The sequence below is a fragment of the Salmo salar genome, unplaced genomic scaffold, assembly GCF_965601325.2.
Source record: "Salmo salar unplaced genomic scaffold, fSalSal1 ptg000974l, whole genome shotgun sequence".
Taxonomy (NCBI): domain Eukaryota; kingdom Metazoa; phylum Chordata; class Actinopteri; order Salmoniformes; family Salmonidae; genus Salmo; species Salmo salar.
This window is the reverse complement of record NW_027675573.1, coordinates 5935-21715: the sequence shown is the minus strand read 5'-3', so window position 1 is coordinate 21715 and position 15781 is coordinate 5935.

Here is a 15781-nt window from a genome sequence, read left to right as displayed (position 1 = left end):
CTTGGCTTCCACTTGGCCTGTTAGCTTCCTGGCTTCCTTTTGGAGCCACAATTTCTTCCGCTGCTTCTTCTCCTGTCGCGCCCCCGTTTGGTGTATCAGCATCCTCTTTTCTATCCGGTTGTTTCTTCCTTTCTGTTGGGACTCTGGTGCAGTGGTTGAGATGATACCACGTCTTGCTTCCTTTCACCTGGACGGCTGTTGATGTTGCTTCGGCCACCTCCTTCTCTCCTTGGTTGATCCCACTTTCTCCGGAACACCAGAATGTAGACCAGGTCCCCTGGTATCACCTGGCGTGGCCCCTCTGGTCTCTATTCCGGTTCCTTCTTTTTCTCCTGTGAATATATAACTTCATGTATCTTGGTTAGATGCTTTACATATGATTTTAGTTCTGTTTCTAGTATGTCTAAAGAGGGACCTTTGTACAGTCCCCCTAGTGATGGCACAGGCATGGGTCGACCCGTAAGCATTTCATGCGGTGACAAGTGCGTGTTTCTGTTAGTTTCCATGCGACTGCTCATTAGTGCAAGCGGCAAAGCATCTACCCAGTTATCCTCTTACATCTAGACGTTCCGCTAGCGGAACACCTGCTCCAATATCCAATGATAAGCATGGCGCGAATTACAAATTCCTCAAAAATACAAAAACTTCAATTTTTCAAACATATGACTATTTCCCAGCATTTTAAAGACAAGACTCTCCTTTATCTAACCACACTGTCCGATTTCAAAAAGGCTTTACAGCGAAAGCAAAACATTAGATTATGTCAGCAGAGTACCAAGCCAGAAATAATCAGACACCCATTTTTCAAGCTAGCATATAATGTCACAAAAAACAAAACCACAGCTAAATGCAGCACTAACCTTTGATGATCTTCATCAGATGACACACCTAGGACATTATGTTATACAATACATGCATGTTTTGTTCAATCAAGTTCATATTTATATCAAAAAACAGCTTTTTACATTAGCATGTGATGTTCAGAACTAGCATACCCCCCGCAAACTTCCGGGGAATTTGCTAACAATTTACTAAATTACTCACGATAAACGTTCACAAAAAGCATAACAATTATTTAAAGAATTATAGATACAGAACTCTATGCACTCGATATGTCCGATTTTAAAATAGCTTTTTGGTGAAAGCACATTTTGCAATATTCTAAGTACATAGCACAGCCATCACGGGCTAGCTATTTAGACACCCGGCAAGTTTAGCCTTCACCAAAATCAGATTTACTATTATAAAAGTTTGATTACCTTTTGTTGTCTTCGTCAGAATGCACTCCCAGGACTGCTACTTCAATAACAAATGTTGGTTTGGTCCAAAATAATCCATCGTTATATCCGAATAGCGGCGTTTTGTTCGTGCGTCCCAGACACTATCCGAAATGGTAAATCAGGGTCGTGCGCATGGCGCAATTCGTGACAAAAAATGTCTAAATATTCCATTACCGTACTTCGAAGCATGTCAACCGCTGTTTAAAATAAATTTTTATGCAATTTATCTCGTAAAAAAAGCGATAATATTCCGACCGGGAATCTCCTTTTCGGCAAACAGAGGAAAAATCACAAAGACGGGGGCGGCCAGGGCACGCGCCTAAGCCCACAGTCCCTTGATCGGCCACTTGAGAAAGGCGATAATGTGTTTCAGCCTGGGGCTGGGATGACGACATTCTGTTTTTCCCGGGCTCTGAGCGCCCATGGAAGACGTAGGAAGTGTCACGTTAGAGCAGAGATCATTTGTAAAAGATAGAGATGGCAAAGAAGTTCAAGAAATGGTCAGACAGGCCACTTCCTGTAAAGGAATCTCTCAGGTTTTGACCTGCCATTTGAGTTCTGTTATACTCATAGACATCATTCAAACAGTTTTAGAAACTTTGGAGTGTTTTCTATCCAAAGCCAATAATTATATGCATATTCTAGTTACTGGGCAGGAGTAGTAACCAGATTAAATCGGGTACGTTTTTTATCCAGCCGTGAAAATACTGCCCCCTAGCCATAACAGGTTAAGCCCTGTGAATAGGCAAATCTTTAATGCAAGGCTGCCAATCCCTGATAACAGGGTGGGTAGCCTTGGGCTACTGGATCTAATTTAGTACTGTAGCACGCAATAGGCTGTTTCTTCCTACCACTACATGTTTCCTGCATGAGAATAGCAGCCGCATAGTTGTCACACCTATTTGCTACGTATAACAAAAATGGTTTAGTGTAGTCGGGGGCCGCTAGGGCCGGTGCTGTCTGCATCTCTTTTTTAAGTGTTTCAAACGCAACTACAGCATCCGCGTTCCACTCCAGCGGTGCTCTTAGATTAAGCTGTCCTGCTTCCTTCATTATTTCTCTCAGAGGAGCTGTCTTGACTACATACTCCTTTGTCCAGTCAGGTTAAGTCCTGTCATTCCTAAAAAGGTCATCATTTGCGCTACCGTTTGTGGTAATGGTGCTTTGCTAATTCCCTCTAGCTGTCCTGGAGCTATGGCTTTGGTTCCATGGGCTATTGTTCTGCCTAAGTACTCAACCTGGGGTTGACAGTACTGTAATTTTGTTTTAGAGACCTTGTGTCCTCCGTCTGCTAACGGCTGCAGTACTTTTAGTGAGTCTGAGTGGCACTGTTCTACTGTGGAGGCACAGATTAACAGGTCATCTACATATTGGATCAGAGTGCCGTCAAGCATTAATTCTTCTAGATCTGCTCTCAATATTTGATTGAACAAGTGCGGGCTATTTTTAAATCCTTGGGGGAGACGAGAGTAAGACAGAGTTTTTCCTCTGTACCTAAATGCAAACAAGTACCTACATTCCTCCGCCAGGGGGACACTAAAAAATGCTCCACATAGATCAATCACGGTGAAGTATTTGGCATCTGGGGGAACGTTAGTCAACAGCGTGTGAGGATTGGGAACTTCCGCTGGACAATCTTGTGCTATATCATTAATAGCCCTTAAGTCATGTACCAATCTCCATTTTTTACCATCGGCTTTAAGCACAGGTAGCAAAGGTGTATTGCAAACACTTGGCATCTCAATCAATACTCCTGTCTTGATCAATCCTTCAATTGTTGAATTTATTCCTTCTTCAGCTTCAGGCTTCATAGGATACTGGGCTTTCCAGGGGAGTTTGGCGTCTGGTTTTACTTTTATGTTGATCGGACTTGCTGATTTGACAAGCCCCACGTCGGTGTCATGTTGTGACCATACTTCTGATGGTATGTTTTTTTTCCATTTCTTCTCTAAGCTCACTAAGTAGCCCTATCCCTTCACCTAACACTACTTGTTGGCCTGCACTGACCTCTATCTCCCTAGAATCGCCAATCATCATTGTAGTGGTTACTATCTTGATAAATGCTTTATCTTCGGAATGGAAGATCAATGGATTGTCTGTTTTGTCCCATATTGTCTTTTTAGCTTTCCTCATCATGGGTCCTAGATCTTTTGATGTGAAACCTTGATTCACCAGCAATGTGATGTGAGGGATAGAGTCAGAAACATTGAACCATTTTTGTACAAATTCAGATCCATCTTCATCCATCACATCCATGGCTGCTCCCTGTTCTCCAATGATTATATATTGGGACATAATTGGTGCTTTCCTACCATTTGCCCCCATAACCCAGAGCTGTTCTAATAATGGGTCCTGATGAGGGTCAAATTGCATTGTGCAGTGATATTCAGCTTTTGCTCTAACGGCTTTAGGTATTTGGGCCTGAATAAATTTACCCCATCTCCTCGCTGTTCTGTCTACATCTGTCTCAATTCCTCCTAACCAATATACGTTGGCCATGACTCCTGTGCTTACCACTGGTAATTGTAGTCCTATTTTTTCTATTATCACCCCGTCGGGGGAACATTTAATTTCTATACCCATTTTGCATAGGGCATCTCTTCCTAAAAGATTAACTGGTGTTTGATCTGATACCAGTATTGGGATTGTGGCTGATTTACCATTGGCAGTAAGATGAACTGGAGCGGTCATTGGAATTAGCTGCGTATTTCCCGAGAATCCTATTGTTTTGGCATATTTACCAGACATGGGGAGATGAGAGGCATAATTTGAACTCACACATGTGTAAGTGGCTCCAGTATATATCATCATGGGTATGTCTTTATTCTCTATTTGAACCTGCAACACAGGTTCTTGGTCAGCTCTTGTGGTTAGAATTGGGAACTGACCCTCCCCTTTAGGATTCTCTGGGCACCCCTAGTACGTCTGATTGGGTCCTGACCATGGGTTCACAGGGCCCGGGGGTGGGTTTTGGCTGCCCTGCCATCCCCCAGTAGGGCCCCAGCCATTATGGTTTCCACCAGCAGGTGGCCGCCAGCCACCGGAGCTGTTGTTTGTTGGTGGACGCCTATTGTAGGTGTTATCCCCAGTCCGATCCTGCCACGGGTTTGTGGGACATTCACGTCTGGTGTGTCCTGGTTGGTAGCAACCCCAACACACACCAGGCGACCCCCGCGGGTTCCTGGGCCCTCTCCCTTGATCCACCTGTATGTTTTTCTGTTGTCTATTCCCACCATTCCAATTCGGGGGCTGTGCATACACATTTGCTACTGGCAATGGGGCAGGCACTTGGGCCCGCCCGGGGGTTGACGGTTGCGTCCCTCCTGGGGAAACAGCAGCCATTGTTCCAATCTCGGGCACAGGAGTGGTTACCGAGGCCTGGACTTTCTTCTTTCCCTTGGTCAGTTCTTCCAGCTGCAACTGGGCCAACCTTCTCTGGATTTCCTTTCCTTGTTCAGCTTGTTTCTGCTCTTCCTTTCTATGTTTCTCCACAGCGTGAATTACATAGTCACAGAAATTCTTTGTAAGGTTTTGAAGTAAGTCCCACTACGTCCTCCAGTTGGTTCCTTACTGGCTGGGGCATGGCTTCCACCACTGAGGTCCGGAATATTGTTGTCATCAGTTCATTTTCCTCCGGGTCCTGCTCTGTTTCCATTCTCCATCTTTTCAATTGTCCATGCAGGTATGCAGCCGGGTTTTCTGTAGCTCCAATGGCCTCTCCCCTTAGTGCCTTGGGGTCCAATTTTGTTGGGTATGCTGCCCTTAGGGCCCTCCAGACGGCAGGCCTATACCTGTCAAACATCAGTCCATCCCTTGACACTTCCCACTCTGTGCCGTTGATTCCTCCCTCCTGCATGATTTCTCCCATTCTCTGCACGCTCGTTACCCATGCCAACAATGCCCTTATGTCGCCCACCGCCAGCAATTTCCCCATTGTAAATTATTCAAAGGTCCTGATCCACTTTCCAGCTCCCTCATGGAGGTCCGGCAACCGGGCAACCAACCCTTCCAGGTCCTGCGTAGCCCATGGTATGTAGTGTTCTTGATTTCCTTTAATCAGGATTGGACATTGTTTATTCGGAACTAGACTAGTGTCCTGCTTTCTTCTTTGCCCCTTCTCTGAGTACTCTGCGATCTGTTTCTGTGGGCTCATATCTCAGGCTCTCCTGTAGGTTGCGAGCTATCGCCTCATCTTGTCTTTCTTGCTCTTGTACATATTCTTCCTGTGCTCGTTCATACTCCTCTTGTATCTGTTGTGTTAATAGTTTACTTCTTCTTTCTAGTTGATTTATACCAAGTCTACCACTTTCTTCCTCTTCTTCAGATTCTTCACCAAGACTGTCCCCTATTTGGGATTCCTCTGGTGTTTAAAAGGGCTTCCTTGGTTGCTCTTTCTTCTGGTCCTTTTCTTTTCTTCCTTCTTTTGTGTTTCAATGTTTCCTTTTTCCCTATTTCTGTTTCCATTGCTTTCAGGGTTTTCATCAATCCACCATAGCAATTGAAACCTTCTTCTTCAATTCTTGTGTGTCTCTTTGTTTTTGTTGGGCCTCTTCCTGTTGAGTGAGAGGGTGCGCATTCTGCTCCAGGTGTGCAGGCCCCCTCTTCCTCCGTTACTTCTACCGTTCCTCTTATTTCCATGTGTCCAGTTACCATGGTGGTTCGTTCTCCCTTTTCCTCATGGGAATCTGTCCATGGGAGTAAGGTGGGGGTTTGTTCTCCCTCTTCCTCATGGGAATCTGTCCATGGGAGTAAGGTGGGGGTTCGTTCTCCCTCTTCCTCATGGGAATCTGTCCATGGGAGTAAGGTGGGGGTTCGTTCTCCCTTTTCCTCATGGGAATCTGTCCATGGGAGTAAGGTGGGGGTTCGTTCTCCCTTTTCCTCATGGGAATCTGTCCATGGGAGTAAGGTGGGGGTTCGTTCTCCCTCTTCCTCATGGGAATCTGTCCATGGGAGTAAGGTGGGGGAATCTGTCCATGGGAGTAAGGTGGGGGTTCGTTTTCCCTCTTCCTCATGGGAATCTGTCCATGGGAGTAAGGTGGGGGTTCGTTCTCCCTCTTCCTCATGGGAATCTGTCCATGGGCGTAAGGTGGGGGTTCGTTCTCCCTCTTCCTCATGGGAATCTGTCCATGGGAGTAAGGTGGGGGTTCGTTCTCCCTCTTCCTCATGGGAATCTGTCCATGGGAGTAAGGTGGGGGAATCTGTCCATGGGAGTAAGGTGGGGGTTCGTTCTCCCTCTTCCTCATGGGAATCTGTCCATGGGAGTAAGGTGGGGGTTCGTTCTCCCTCTTACTCATGGGAATCTGTCCATGGGAGTAAGGTGGGGGAATCTGTCCATGGGAGTAAGGTGGGGGAATCTGTCCATGGGAGTAAGGTGGGGGAATCTGTCCATGGGAGTAAGGTGGGGGAATCTGTCCATGGGAGTAAGGTGGGGGTTCGTTCTCCCTTTTCCTCATGGGAATCTGTCCATGGGAGTAAGGTGGGGGTTCGTTCTCCCTCTTCCTCATGGGAATCTGTCCATGGGAGTAAGGTGGGGGTTCGTTCTCCCTTTTCCTCATGGGAAACTGTCCATGGGAGTAAGGTGGGGGTTCGTTCTCCCTCTTCCTCACGGGAATCTGTCCATGGGAGTAAGGTGGGGGTTCGTTCTCCCTTTTCCTCATGGGAATCTGTCCATGGGAGTAAGGTGGGGGTTCGTTCTCCCTTTTCCTCATGGGAATCTGTCCATGGGAGTAAGGTGGGGGTTCGTTCTCCCTCTTCCTCATGGGAATATGTCCATGGGAGTAAGGTGGGGGTTCGTTCTCCCTTTTCCTCATGGGAATCTGTCCATGGGAGTAAGGTGGGGGTTCGTTCTCCCTTTTCCTCATGGGAATCTGTCCATGGGAGTAAGGTGGGGGTTCGTTCTCCCTTTTCCTCATGGGAATCTGTCCATGGGAGTAAGGTGGGGCTTCGTTCTCCCTCTTCCTCATGGGACTCTGTCCATGGGAGTAAGGTGGGGGTTCGTTCTCCCTTTTCCTCATGGGAATCTGTCCATGGGAGTAAGGTGGGGGTTCGTTCTCCCTTTTCCTCATGGGAATCTGTCCATGGGAGTAAGGTGGGGGTTCGTTCTCCCTTTTCCTCATGGGAATCTGTCCATGGGAGTAAGGTGGGGGTTCGTTCTCCCTTTTCCTCATGGGAATCTGTCCATGGGAGTAAGGTGGGGGTTCGTTCTCCCTCTTCATCATGGGAATCTGTCCATGGGAGTAAGGTGGGGGTTCGTTCTCCCTTTTCCTCATGGGAATCTGTCCATGGGAGTAAGGTGGGGGTTCGTTCTCCCTCTTCCTCATGGGAATCTGTCCATGGGAGTAAGGTGGGGGTTCGTTCTCCCTCTTCCTCATGGGAATCAGTCCATGGGAGTAAGGTGGGGGTTCGTTCTCCCTCTTCCTCATGGGAATCTGTCCATGGGAGTAAGGTGGGGGTTCGTTCTCCCTCTTCCTCATGGGAATCAGTCCATGGGAGTAAGGTGGGGGTTCGTTCTCCCTCTTCCTCATGGGAATCTGTCCATGGGAGTAAGGTGGGGGTTCGTTCTCCCTCTTCCTCATGGGAATCTGTCCATGGGAGTAAGGTGGGGGTTTGTTCTCCCTCTTCCTCATGGGAATCTGTCCATGGGATTAAGGTGGGGGTTTATTCTCCCTCTTCCTCATGGGAATCTGTCCATGGGAGTAAGGTGGGGGTTTGTTCTCCCTCTTCCTCATGGGAATCTGTCCATGGGAGTAAGGTGGGGGTTCGTTCTCCCTATTCCACATGGAAATCTGTCCATGGGAGTAAGGTGGGGGTTCGTTCTCCCTTTTCCTCATGGGAATCTGTCCATGGGAGTAAGGTGGGGGTTCGTTCTCTCTCTTCGTCATGGGAATCTGTCCATTTGAGTAAGGTGGGGGTTCGTTCTCCCTCTTCCTCATGGGAATCTGTCCATGGGAGTAAGGTGGGGGTTCGTTCTTCCTTTTCCTCATGGGAATCTGTCCATGGGAGTAAGGTGGGGGTTCGTTCTCCCTTTTCCTCATGGGAATCTGTCCATGGGAGTAAGGTGGGGGTTCGTTCTCCCTCTTCCTCATGGGAATCTGTCCATGGGAGTAAGGTGGGGGTTCGTTCTCCCTCTTCCTCATGGGAATCTGTCCATGGGAGTAAGGTGGGGGTTCGTTCTCCCTTTTCCTCATGGGAATCTGTCCATGGGAGTAAGGTGGGGGTTCGTTCTCCCTTTTCCTCATGGGAATCTGTCCATGGGAGTAAGGTGGGGGTTCGTTCTCCCTCTTCCTCATGGGAATCTGTCCATGGGAGTAAGGTGGGGGTTCGTTCTCCCTCTTCCTCATGGGAATCTGTCCATGGGAGTAAGGTGGGGGTTCGTTCTCCCTCTTCCTCATGGGAATCTGTCCGTGGGAGAAAGGTGGGGGTTCGTTCTCCCTCTTCCTCATGGGAATCTGTCCATGGGAGTAAGGTGGGGGTTCGTTCTCCCTCTTCCTCATGGGAATCTGTCCATGGGAGTAAGGTGGGGGTTCGTTCTCCCTCTTCCTCATGGGAATCTGTCCATGGGAGTAAGGTGGGGGTTCGTTCTCCCTCTTCCTCATGGGAATCTGTCCATGGGAGTAAGGTGGGGGTTCGTTCTCCCTCTTCCTCATGGGAATCTGTCCATGGGAGTAAGGTGGGGGTTCGTTCTCCCTCTTCCTCATGGGAATCTGTCCATGGGAGTAAGGTGGGGGTTCGTTCTCCCTCTTCCTTTTGGGAATCTGTCCATGGGAGTAAGGTGGGGGTTCGTTCTCCCTCTTCCTCATGGGAATCTGTCCATGGGAGTAAGGTGGGGGTTCGTTCTCCCTCTTCCTCATGGGAATCTGTCCATGGGAGTAAGGTGGGGGTTTGTTCTCCCTCTTCCTCATGGGAATCTGTCCATGGGAGTAAGGTGGGGGTTCGTTCTCCCTTTTCCTCATGGGAATCTGTCCATGGGAGTAAGGTGGGGGTTCGTTCTCCCTCTTCCTCATGGGAATCTGTCCATGGGAGTAAGGTGGGGGAATCTGTCCATGGGAGTAAGGTGGGGGTTTGTTCTCCCTCTTCCTCATGGGAATCTGTCCATGGGAGTAAGGTGGGGGTTCGTTCTCCCTCTTCCTCATGGGAATCTGTCCATGGGAGTAAGGTGGGGGTTCGTTCTCCCTCTTCCTCATGGGAATCTGTCCATGGGAGTAAGGTTGGGGTTCGTTCTCCCTCTTCCTCATGGGAATCTGTCCATGGGAGTAAGGTGGGGGTTCGTTCTCCCTCTTCCTCATGGGAATCTTTCCATGGGAGTAAGGTGGGGGTTCGTTCTCCCTTTTCCTCATGGGAATCTGTCCATGGGAGTAAGGTGGGGGTTCGTTCTCCCTTTTCCTCATGGGAATCTGTCCATGGGAGTAAGGTGGGGGTTCGTTCTCCCTTTTCCTCATGGGAATCTGTCCATGGGAGTAAGGTGGGGGATCGTTCTCCCTCTTCCTCATGGGAATCTGTCCATGGGAGTAAGGTGGGGGTTCGTTCTCCCTCTTCCTCATGGGAATCTGTCCATGGGAGTAAGGTGGGGGTTCGTTCTCCCTCTTCCTCATGGGAATCTGTCCATGGGAGTAAGGTGGGGGTTCGTTCTCCCTCTTCCTCATGGGAATCTGTCCATGGGAGTAAGGTGGGGGTTCGTTCTCCCTTTTCCTCATGGGAATCTGTCCAATGGAGTAAGGTGGGGGTTCGTTCTCCCTTTTCCTCATGGGAATCTGTCCATGGGAGTAAGGTGGGGGTTCGTTCTCCCTCTTCCTCATGGGAATCTGTCCATGGGAGTAAGGTGGGGGTTCGTTCTCCCTTTTCCTCATGGGAATCTGTCCATGGGAGTAAGGTGGGGGTTCGTTCTCCCTTTTCCTCATGGGAATCTGTCCATGGGAGTAAGGTGGGGGTTCGTTCTCCCTCTTCCTCATGGGAATCTGTCCATGGGAGTAAGGTGGGGGTTCGTTCTCCCTCTTCCTCATGGGAATCTGTCCATGGGAGTAAGGTGGGGGTTCGTTCTCCCTCTTCCTTTTGGGAATCTGTCCATGGGAGTAAGGTGGGGGTTCGTTCTCCCTCTTCCTCATGGGAATCTGTCCATGGGAGTAAGGTGGGGGTTCGTTCTCCCTCTTCCTCATGGGAATCTGTCCATGGGAGTAAGGTGGGGGTTTGTTCTCCCTCTTCCTCATGGGAATCTGTCCATGGGAGTAAGGTGGGGGTTCGTTCTCCCTTTTCCTCATGGGAATCTGTCCATGGGAGTAAGGTGGGGGTTCGTTCTCCCTCTTCCTCATGGGAATCTGTCCATGGGAGTAAGGTGGGGGAATCTGTCCATGGGAGTAAGGTGGGGGTTTGTTCTCCCTCTTCCTCATGGGAATCTGTCCATGGGAGTAAGGTGGGGGTTCGTTCTCCCTCTTCCTCATGGGAATCTGTCCATGGGAGTAAGGTGGGGGTTCGTTCTCCCTCTTCCTCATGGGAATCTGTCCATGGGAGTAAGGTTGGGGTTCGTTCTCCCTCTTCCTCATGGGAATCTGTCCATGGGAGTAAGGTGGGGGTTCGTTCTCCCTCTTCCTCATGGGAATCTTTCCATGGGAGTAAGGTGGGGGTTCGTTCTCCCTTTTCCTCATGGGAATCTGTCCATGGGAGTAAGGTGGGGGTTCGTTCTCCCTTTTCCTCATGGGAATCTGTCCATGGGAGTAAGGTGGGGGTTCGTTCTCCCTTTTCCTCATGGGAATCTGTCCATGGGAGTAAGGTGGGGGATCGTTCTCCCTCTTCCTCATGGGAATCTGTCCATGGGAGTAAGGTGGGGGTTCGTTCTCCCTCTTCCTCATGGGAATCTGTCCATGGGAGTAAGGTGGGGGTTCGTTCTCCCTCTTCCTCATGGGAATCTGTCCATGGGAGTAAGGTGGGGGTTCGTTCTCCCTCTTCCTCATGGGAATCTGTCCATGGGAGTAAGGTGGGGGTTCGTTCTCCCTTTTCCTCATGGGAATCTGTCCAATGGAGTAAGGTGGGGGTTCGTTCTCCCTTTTCCTCATGGGAATCTGTCCATGGGAGTAAGGTGGGGGTTCGTTCTCCCTCTTCCTCATGGGAATCTGTCCATGGGAGTAAGGTGGGGGTTCGTTCTCCCTTTTCCTCATGGGAATCTGTCCATGGGAGTAAGGTGGGGGTTCGTTCTCCCTTTTCCTCATGGGAATCTGTCCATGGGAGTAAGGTGGGGGTTCGTTCTCCCTCTTCCTCATGGGAATCTGTCCATGGGAGTAAGGTGGGGGTTCGTTCTCCCTCTTCCTCATGGGAATCTGTCCATGGGAGTAAGGTGGGGGTTCGTTCTCCCTCTTCCTCATGGGAATCTGTCCATGGGAGTAAGGTGGGGGTTCGTTCTCCCTCTTCCTCATGGGAATCTGTCCATGGGAGTAAGGTGGGGGAATCTGTCCATGGGAGTAAGGTGGGGGAATCTGTCCATGGGAGTAAGGTGGGGGAATCTGTCCATGGGAGTAAGGTGGGGGTTCGTTCTCCCTTTTCCTCATGGGAATCTGTCCATGGGAGTAAGGTGGGGGTTCGTTCTCCCTCTTCCTCATGGGAATCTGTCCATGGGAGTAAGGTGGGGGTTCGTTCTCCCTTTTCCTCATGGGAATCTGTCCATGGGAGTAAGGTGGGGGTTCGTTCTCCCTTTTCCTCATGGGAATCTGTCCATGGGAGTAAGGTGGGGGTTCGTTCTCCCTTTTCCTCATGGGAATCTGTCCATGGGAGTAAGGTGGGAGTTTGTTCTCCCTCTTCATCATGGGAATCTGTCCATGGGAGTAAGGTGGGGGTTCGTTCTCCCTCTTCCTCATGGGAATCTGTCCATGGGAGTAAGGTGGGGGTTCGTTCTCCCTCTTCCTCATGGGAATCTGTCCATGGGAGTAAGGTGGGGGTTCGTTCTCCCTCTTCCTCATGGGAATCTGTCCATGGGAGTAAGGTGGGGGTTCGTTCTCCCTCTTCCTTTTGGGAATCTGTCCATGGGAGTAAGGTGGGGGTTCGTTCTCCCTCTTCCTCATGGGAATCTGTCCATGGGAGTAAGGTGGGGGTTCGTTCTCCCTCTTCCTCATGGGAATCTGTCCATGGGAGTAAGGTGGGGGTTTGTTCTCCCTCTTCCTCATGGGAATCTGTCCATGGGAGTAAGGTGGGGGTTCGTTCTCCCTTTTCCTCATGGGAATCTGTCCATGGGAGTAAGGTGGGGGTTCGTTCTCCCTCTTCCTCATGGGAATCTGTCCATGGGAGTAAGGTGGGGGAATCTGTCCATGGGAGTAAGGTGGGGGTTTGTTCTCCCTCTTCCTCATGGGAATCTGTCCATGGGAGTAAGGTGGGGGTTCGTTCTCCCTCTTCCTCATGGGAATCTGTCCATGGGAGTAAGGTGGGGGAATCTGTCCATGGGAGTAAGGTGGGGGTTCGTTTTCCCTCTTCCTCATGGGAATCTGTCCATGGGAGTAAGGTGGGGGTTCGTTCTCCCTCTTCCTCATGGGAATCTGTCCATGGGCGTAAGGTGGGGGTTCGTTCTCCCTCTTCCTCATGGGAATCTGTCCATGGGAGTAAGGTGGGGGTTCGTTCTCCCTCTTCCTCATGGGAATCTGTCCATGGGAGTAAGGTGGGGGAATCTGTCCATGGGAGTAAGGTGGGGGTTCGTTCTCCCTCTTCCTCATGGGAATCTGTCCATGGGAGTAAGGTGGGGGTTCGTTCTCCCTCTTCCTCATGGGAATCTGTCCATGGGAGTAAGGTGGGGGAATCTGTCCATGGGAGTAAGGTGGGGGAATCTGTCCATGGGAGTAAGGTGGGGGAATCTGTCCATGGGAGTAAGGTGGGGGAATCTGTCCATGGGAGTAAGGTGGGGGTTCGTTCTCCCTTTTCCTCATGGGAATCTGTCCATGGGAGTAAGGTGGGGGTTCGTTCTCCCTCTTCCTCATGGGAATCTGTCCATGGGAGTAAGGTGGGGGTTCGTTCTCCCTTTTCCTCATGGGAATCTGTCCATGGGAGTAAGGTGGGGGTTCGTTCTCCCTCTTCCTCACGGGAATCTGTCCATGGGAGTAAGGTGGGGGTTCGTTCTCCCTTTTCCTCATGGGAATCTGTCCATGGGAGTAAGGTGGGGGTTCGTTCTCCCTCTTCCTCATGGGAATCTGTCCATGGGAGTAAGGTGGGGGTTCGTTCTCCCTTTTCCTCATGGGAATCTGTCCATGGGAGTAAGGTGGGGGTTCGTTCTCCCTTTTCCTCATGGGAATCTGTCCATGGGAGTAAGGTGGGGGTTCGTTCTCCCTCTTCCTCATGGGACTCTGTCCATGGGAGTAAGGTGGGGGTTCGTTCTCCCTTTTCCTCATGGGAATCTGTCCATGGGAGTAAGGTGGGGGTTCGTTCTCCCTTTTCCTCATGGGAATCTGTCCATGGGAGTAAGGTGGGGGTTCGTTCTCCCTTTTCCTCATGGGAATCTGTCCATGGGAGTAAGGTGGGGGTTCGTTCTCCCTTTTCCTCATGGGAATCTGTCCATGGGAGTAAGGTGGGGGTTCGTTCTCCCTTTTCCTCATGGGAATCTGTCCATGGGAGTAAGGTGGGGGTTCGTTCTCCCTTTTCCTCATGGGAATCTGTCCATGGGAGTAAGGTGGGGGTTCGTTCTCCCTCTTCATCATGGGAATCTGTCCATGGGAGTAAGGTGGGGGTTCGTTCTCCCTTTTCCTCATGGGAATCTGTCCATGGGAGTAAGGTGGGGGTTCGTTCTCCCTCTTCCTCATGGGAATCTGTCCATGGGAGTAAGGTGGGGGTTCGTTCTCCCTCTTCCTCATGGGAATCAGTCCATGGGAGTAAGGTGGGGGTTCGTTCTCCCTCTTCCTCATGGGAATCTGTCCATGGGAGTAAGGTGGGGGTTCGTTCTCCCTCTTCCTCATGGGAATCAGTCCATGGGAGTAAGGTGGGGGTTCGTTCTCCCTCTTCCTCATGGGAATCTGTCCATGGGAGTAAGGTGGGGGTTCGTTCTCCCTCTTCCTCATGGGAATCTGTCCATGGGAGTAAGGTGGGGGTTTGTTCTCCCTCTTCCTCATTGGAATCTGTCCATGGGATTAAGGTGGGGGTTTATTCTCCCTCTTCCTCATGGGAATCTGTCCATGGGAGTAAGGTGGGGGTTTGTTCTCCCTCTTCCTCATGGGAATCTGTCCAATGGGAGTAAGGTGGGGGTTCGTTCTCCCTATTCCACATGGAAATCTGTCCATGGGAGTAAGGTGGGGGTTCGTTCTCCCTTTTCCTCATGGGAATCTGTCCATGGGAGTAAGGTGGGGGTTCGTTCTCTCTCTTCGTCATGGGAATCTGTCCATTTGAGTAAGGTGGGGGTTCGTTCTCCCTCTTCCTCATGGGAATCTGTCCATGGGAGTAAGGTGGGGGTTCGTTCTTCCTTTTCCTCATGGGAATCTGTCCATGGGAGTAAGGTGGGGGTTCGTTCTCCCTTTTCCTCATGGGAATCTGTCCATGGGAGTAAGGTGGGGGTTCGTTCTCCCTCTTCCTCATGGGAATCTGTCCATGGGAGTAAGGTGGGGGTTCGTTCTCCCTTTTCCTCATGGGAATCTGTCCATGGGAGTAAGGTGGGGGTTCGTTCTCCCTTTTCCTCATGGGAATCTGTCCATGGGAGTAAGGTGGGGGTTCGTTCTCCCTCTTCCTCATGGGAATCTGTCCATGGGAGTAAGGTGGGGGTTCGTTCTCCCTCTTCCTCATGGGAATCTGTCCATGGGAGTAAGGTGGGGGTTCGTTCTCCCTCTTCCTCATGGGAATCTGTCCATGGGAGAAAGGTGGGGGTTCGTTCTCCCTCTTCCTCATGGGAATCTGTCCATGGGAGTAAGGTGGGGGTTCGTTCTCCCTCTTCCTCATGGGAATCTGTCCATGGGAGTAAGGTGGGGGTTCGTTCTCCCTCTTCCTCATGGGAATCTGTCCATGGGAGTAAGGTGGGGGTTCGTTCTCCCTCTTCCTCATGGGAATCTGTCCATGGGAGTAAGGTGGGGGTTTGTTCTCCCTCTTCCTCATGGGAATCTGTCCATGGGAGTAAGGTGGGGGTTCGTTCTCCCTTTTCCTCATGGGAATCTGTCCATGGGAGTAAGGTGGGGGTTCGTTCTCCCTCTTCCTCATGGGAATCTGTCCATGGGAGTAAGGTGGGGGAATCTGTACATGGGAGTAAGGTGGGGGTTTGTTCTTCCTCTTCCTCATGGGAATCTGTCCATGGGAGTAAGGTGGGGGTTCGTTCTCCCTCTTCCTCATGGGAATCTGTCCATGGGAGTAAGGTGGGGGAATCTGTCCATGGGAGTAAGGTGGGGGTTTGTTCTCCCTCTTCCTCATGGGAATCTGTCCATGGGAGTAAGGTGGGGGTTCGTTCTCCCTCTTCCTCATGGGAATCTGTCCATGGGAGTAAGGTGGGGGAATCTGTCCATGGGAGTAAGGTGGGGGTTCGTTTTCCCTCTTCCTCATGGGAATCTGTCCATGGGAGTAAG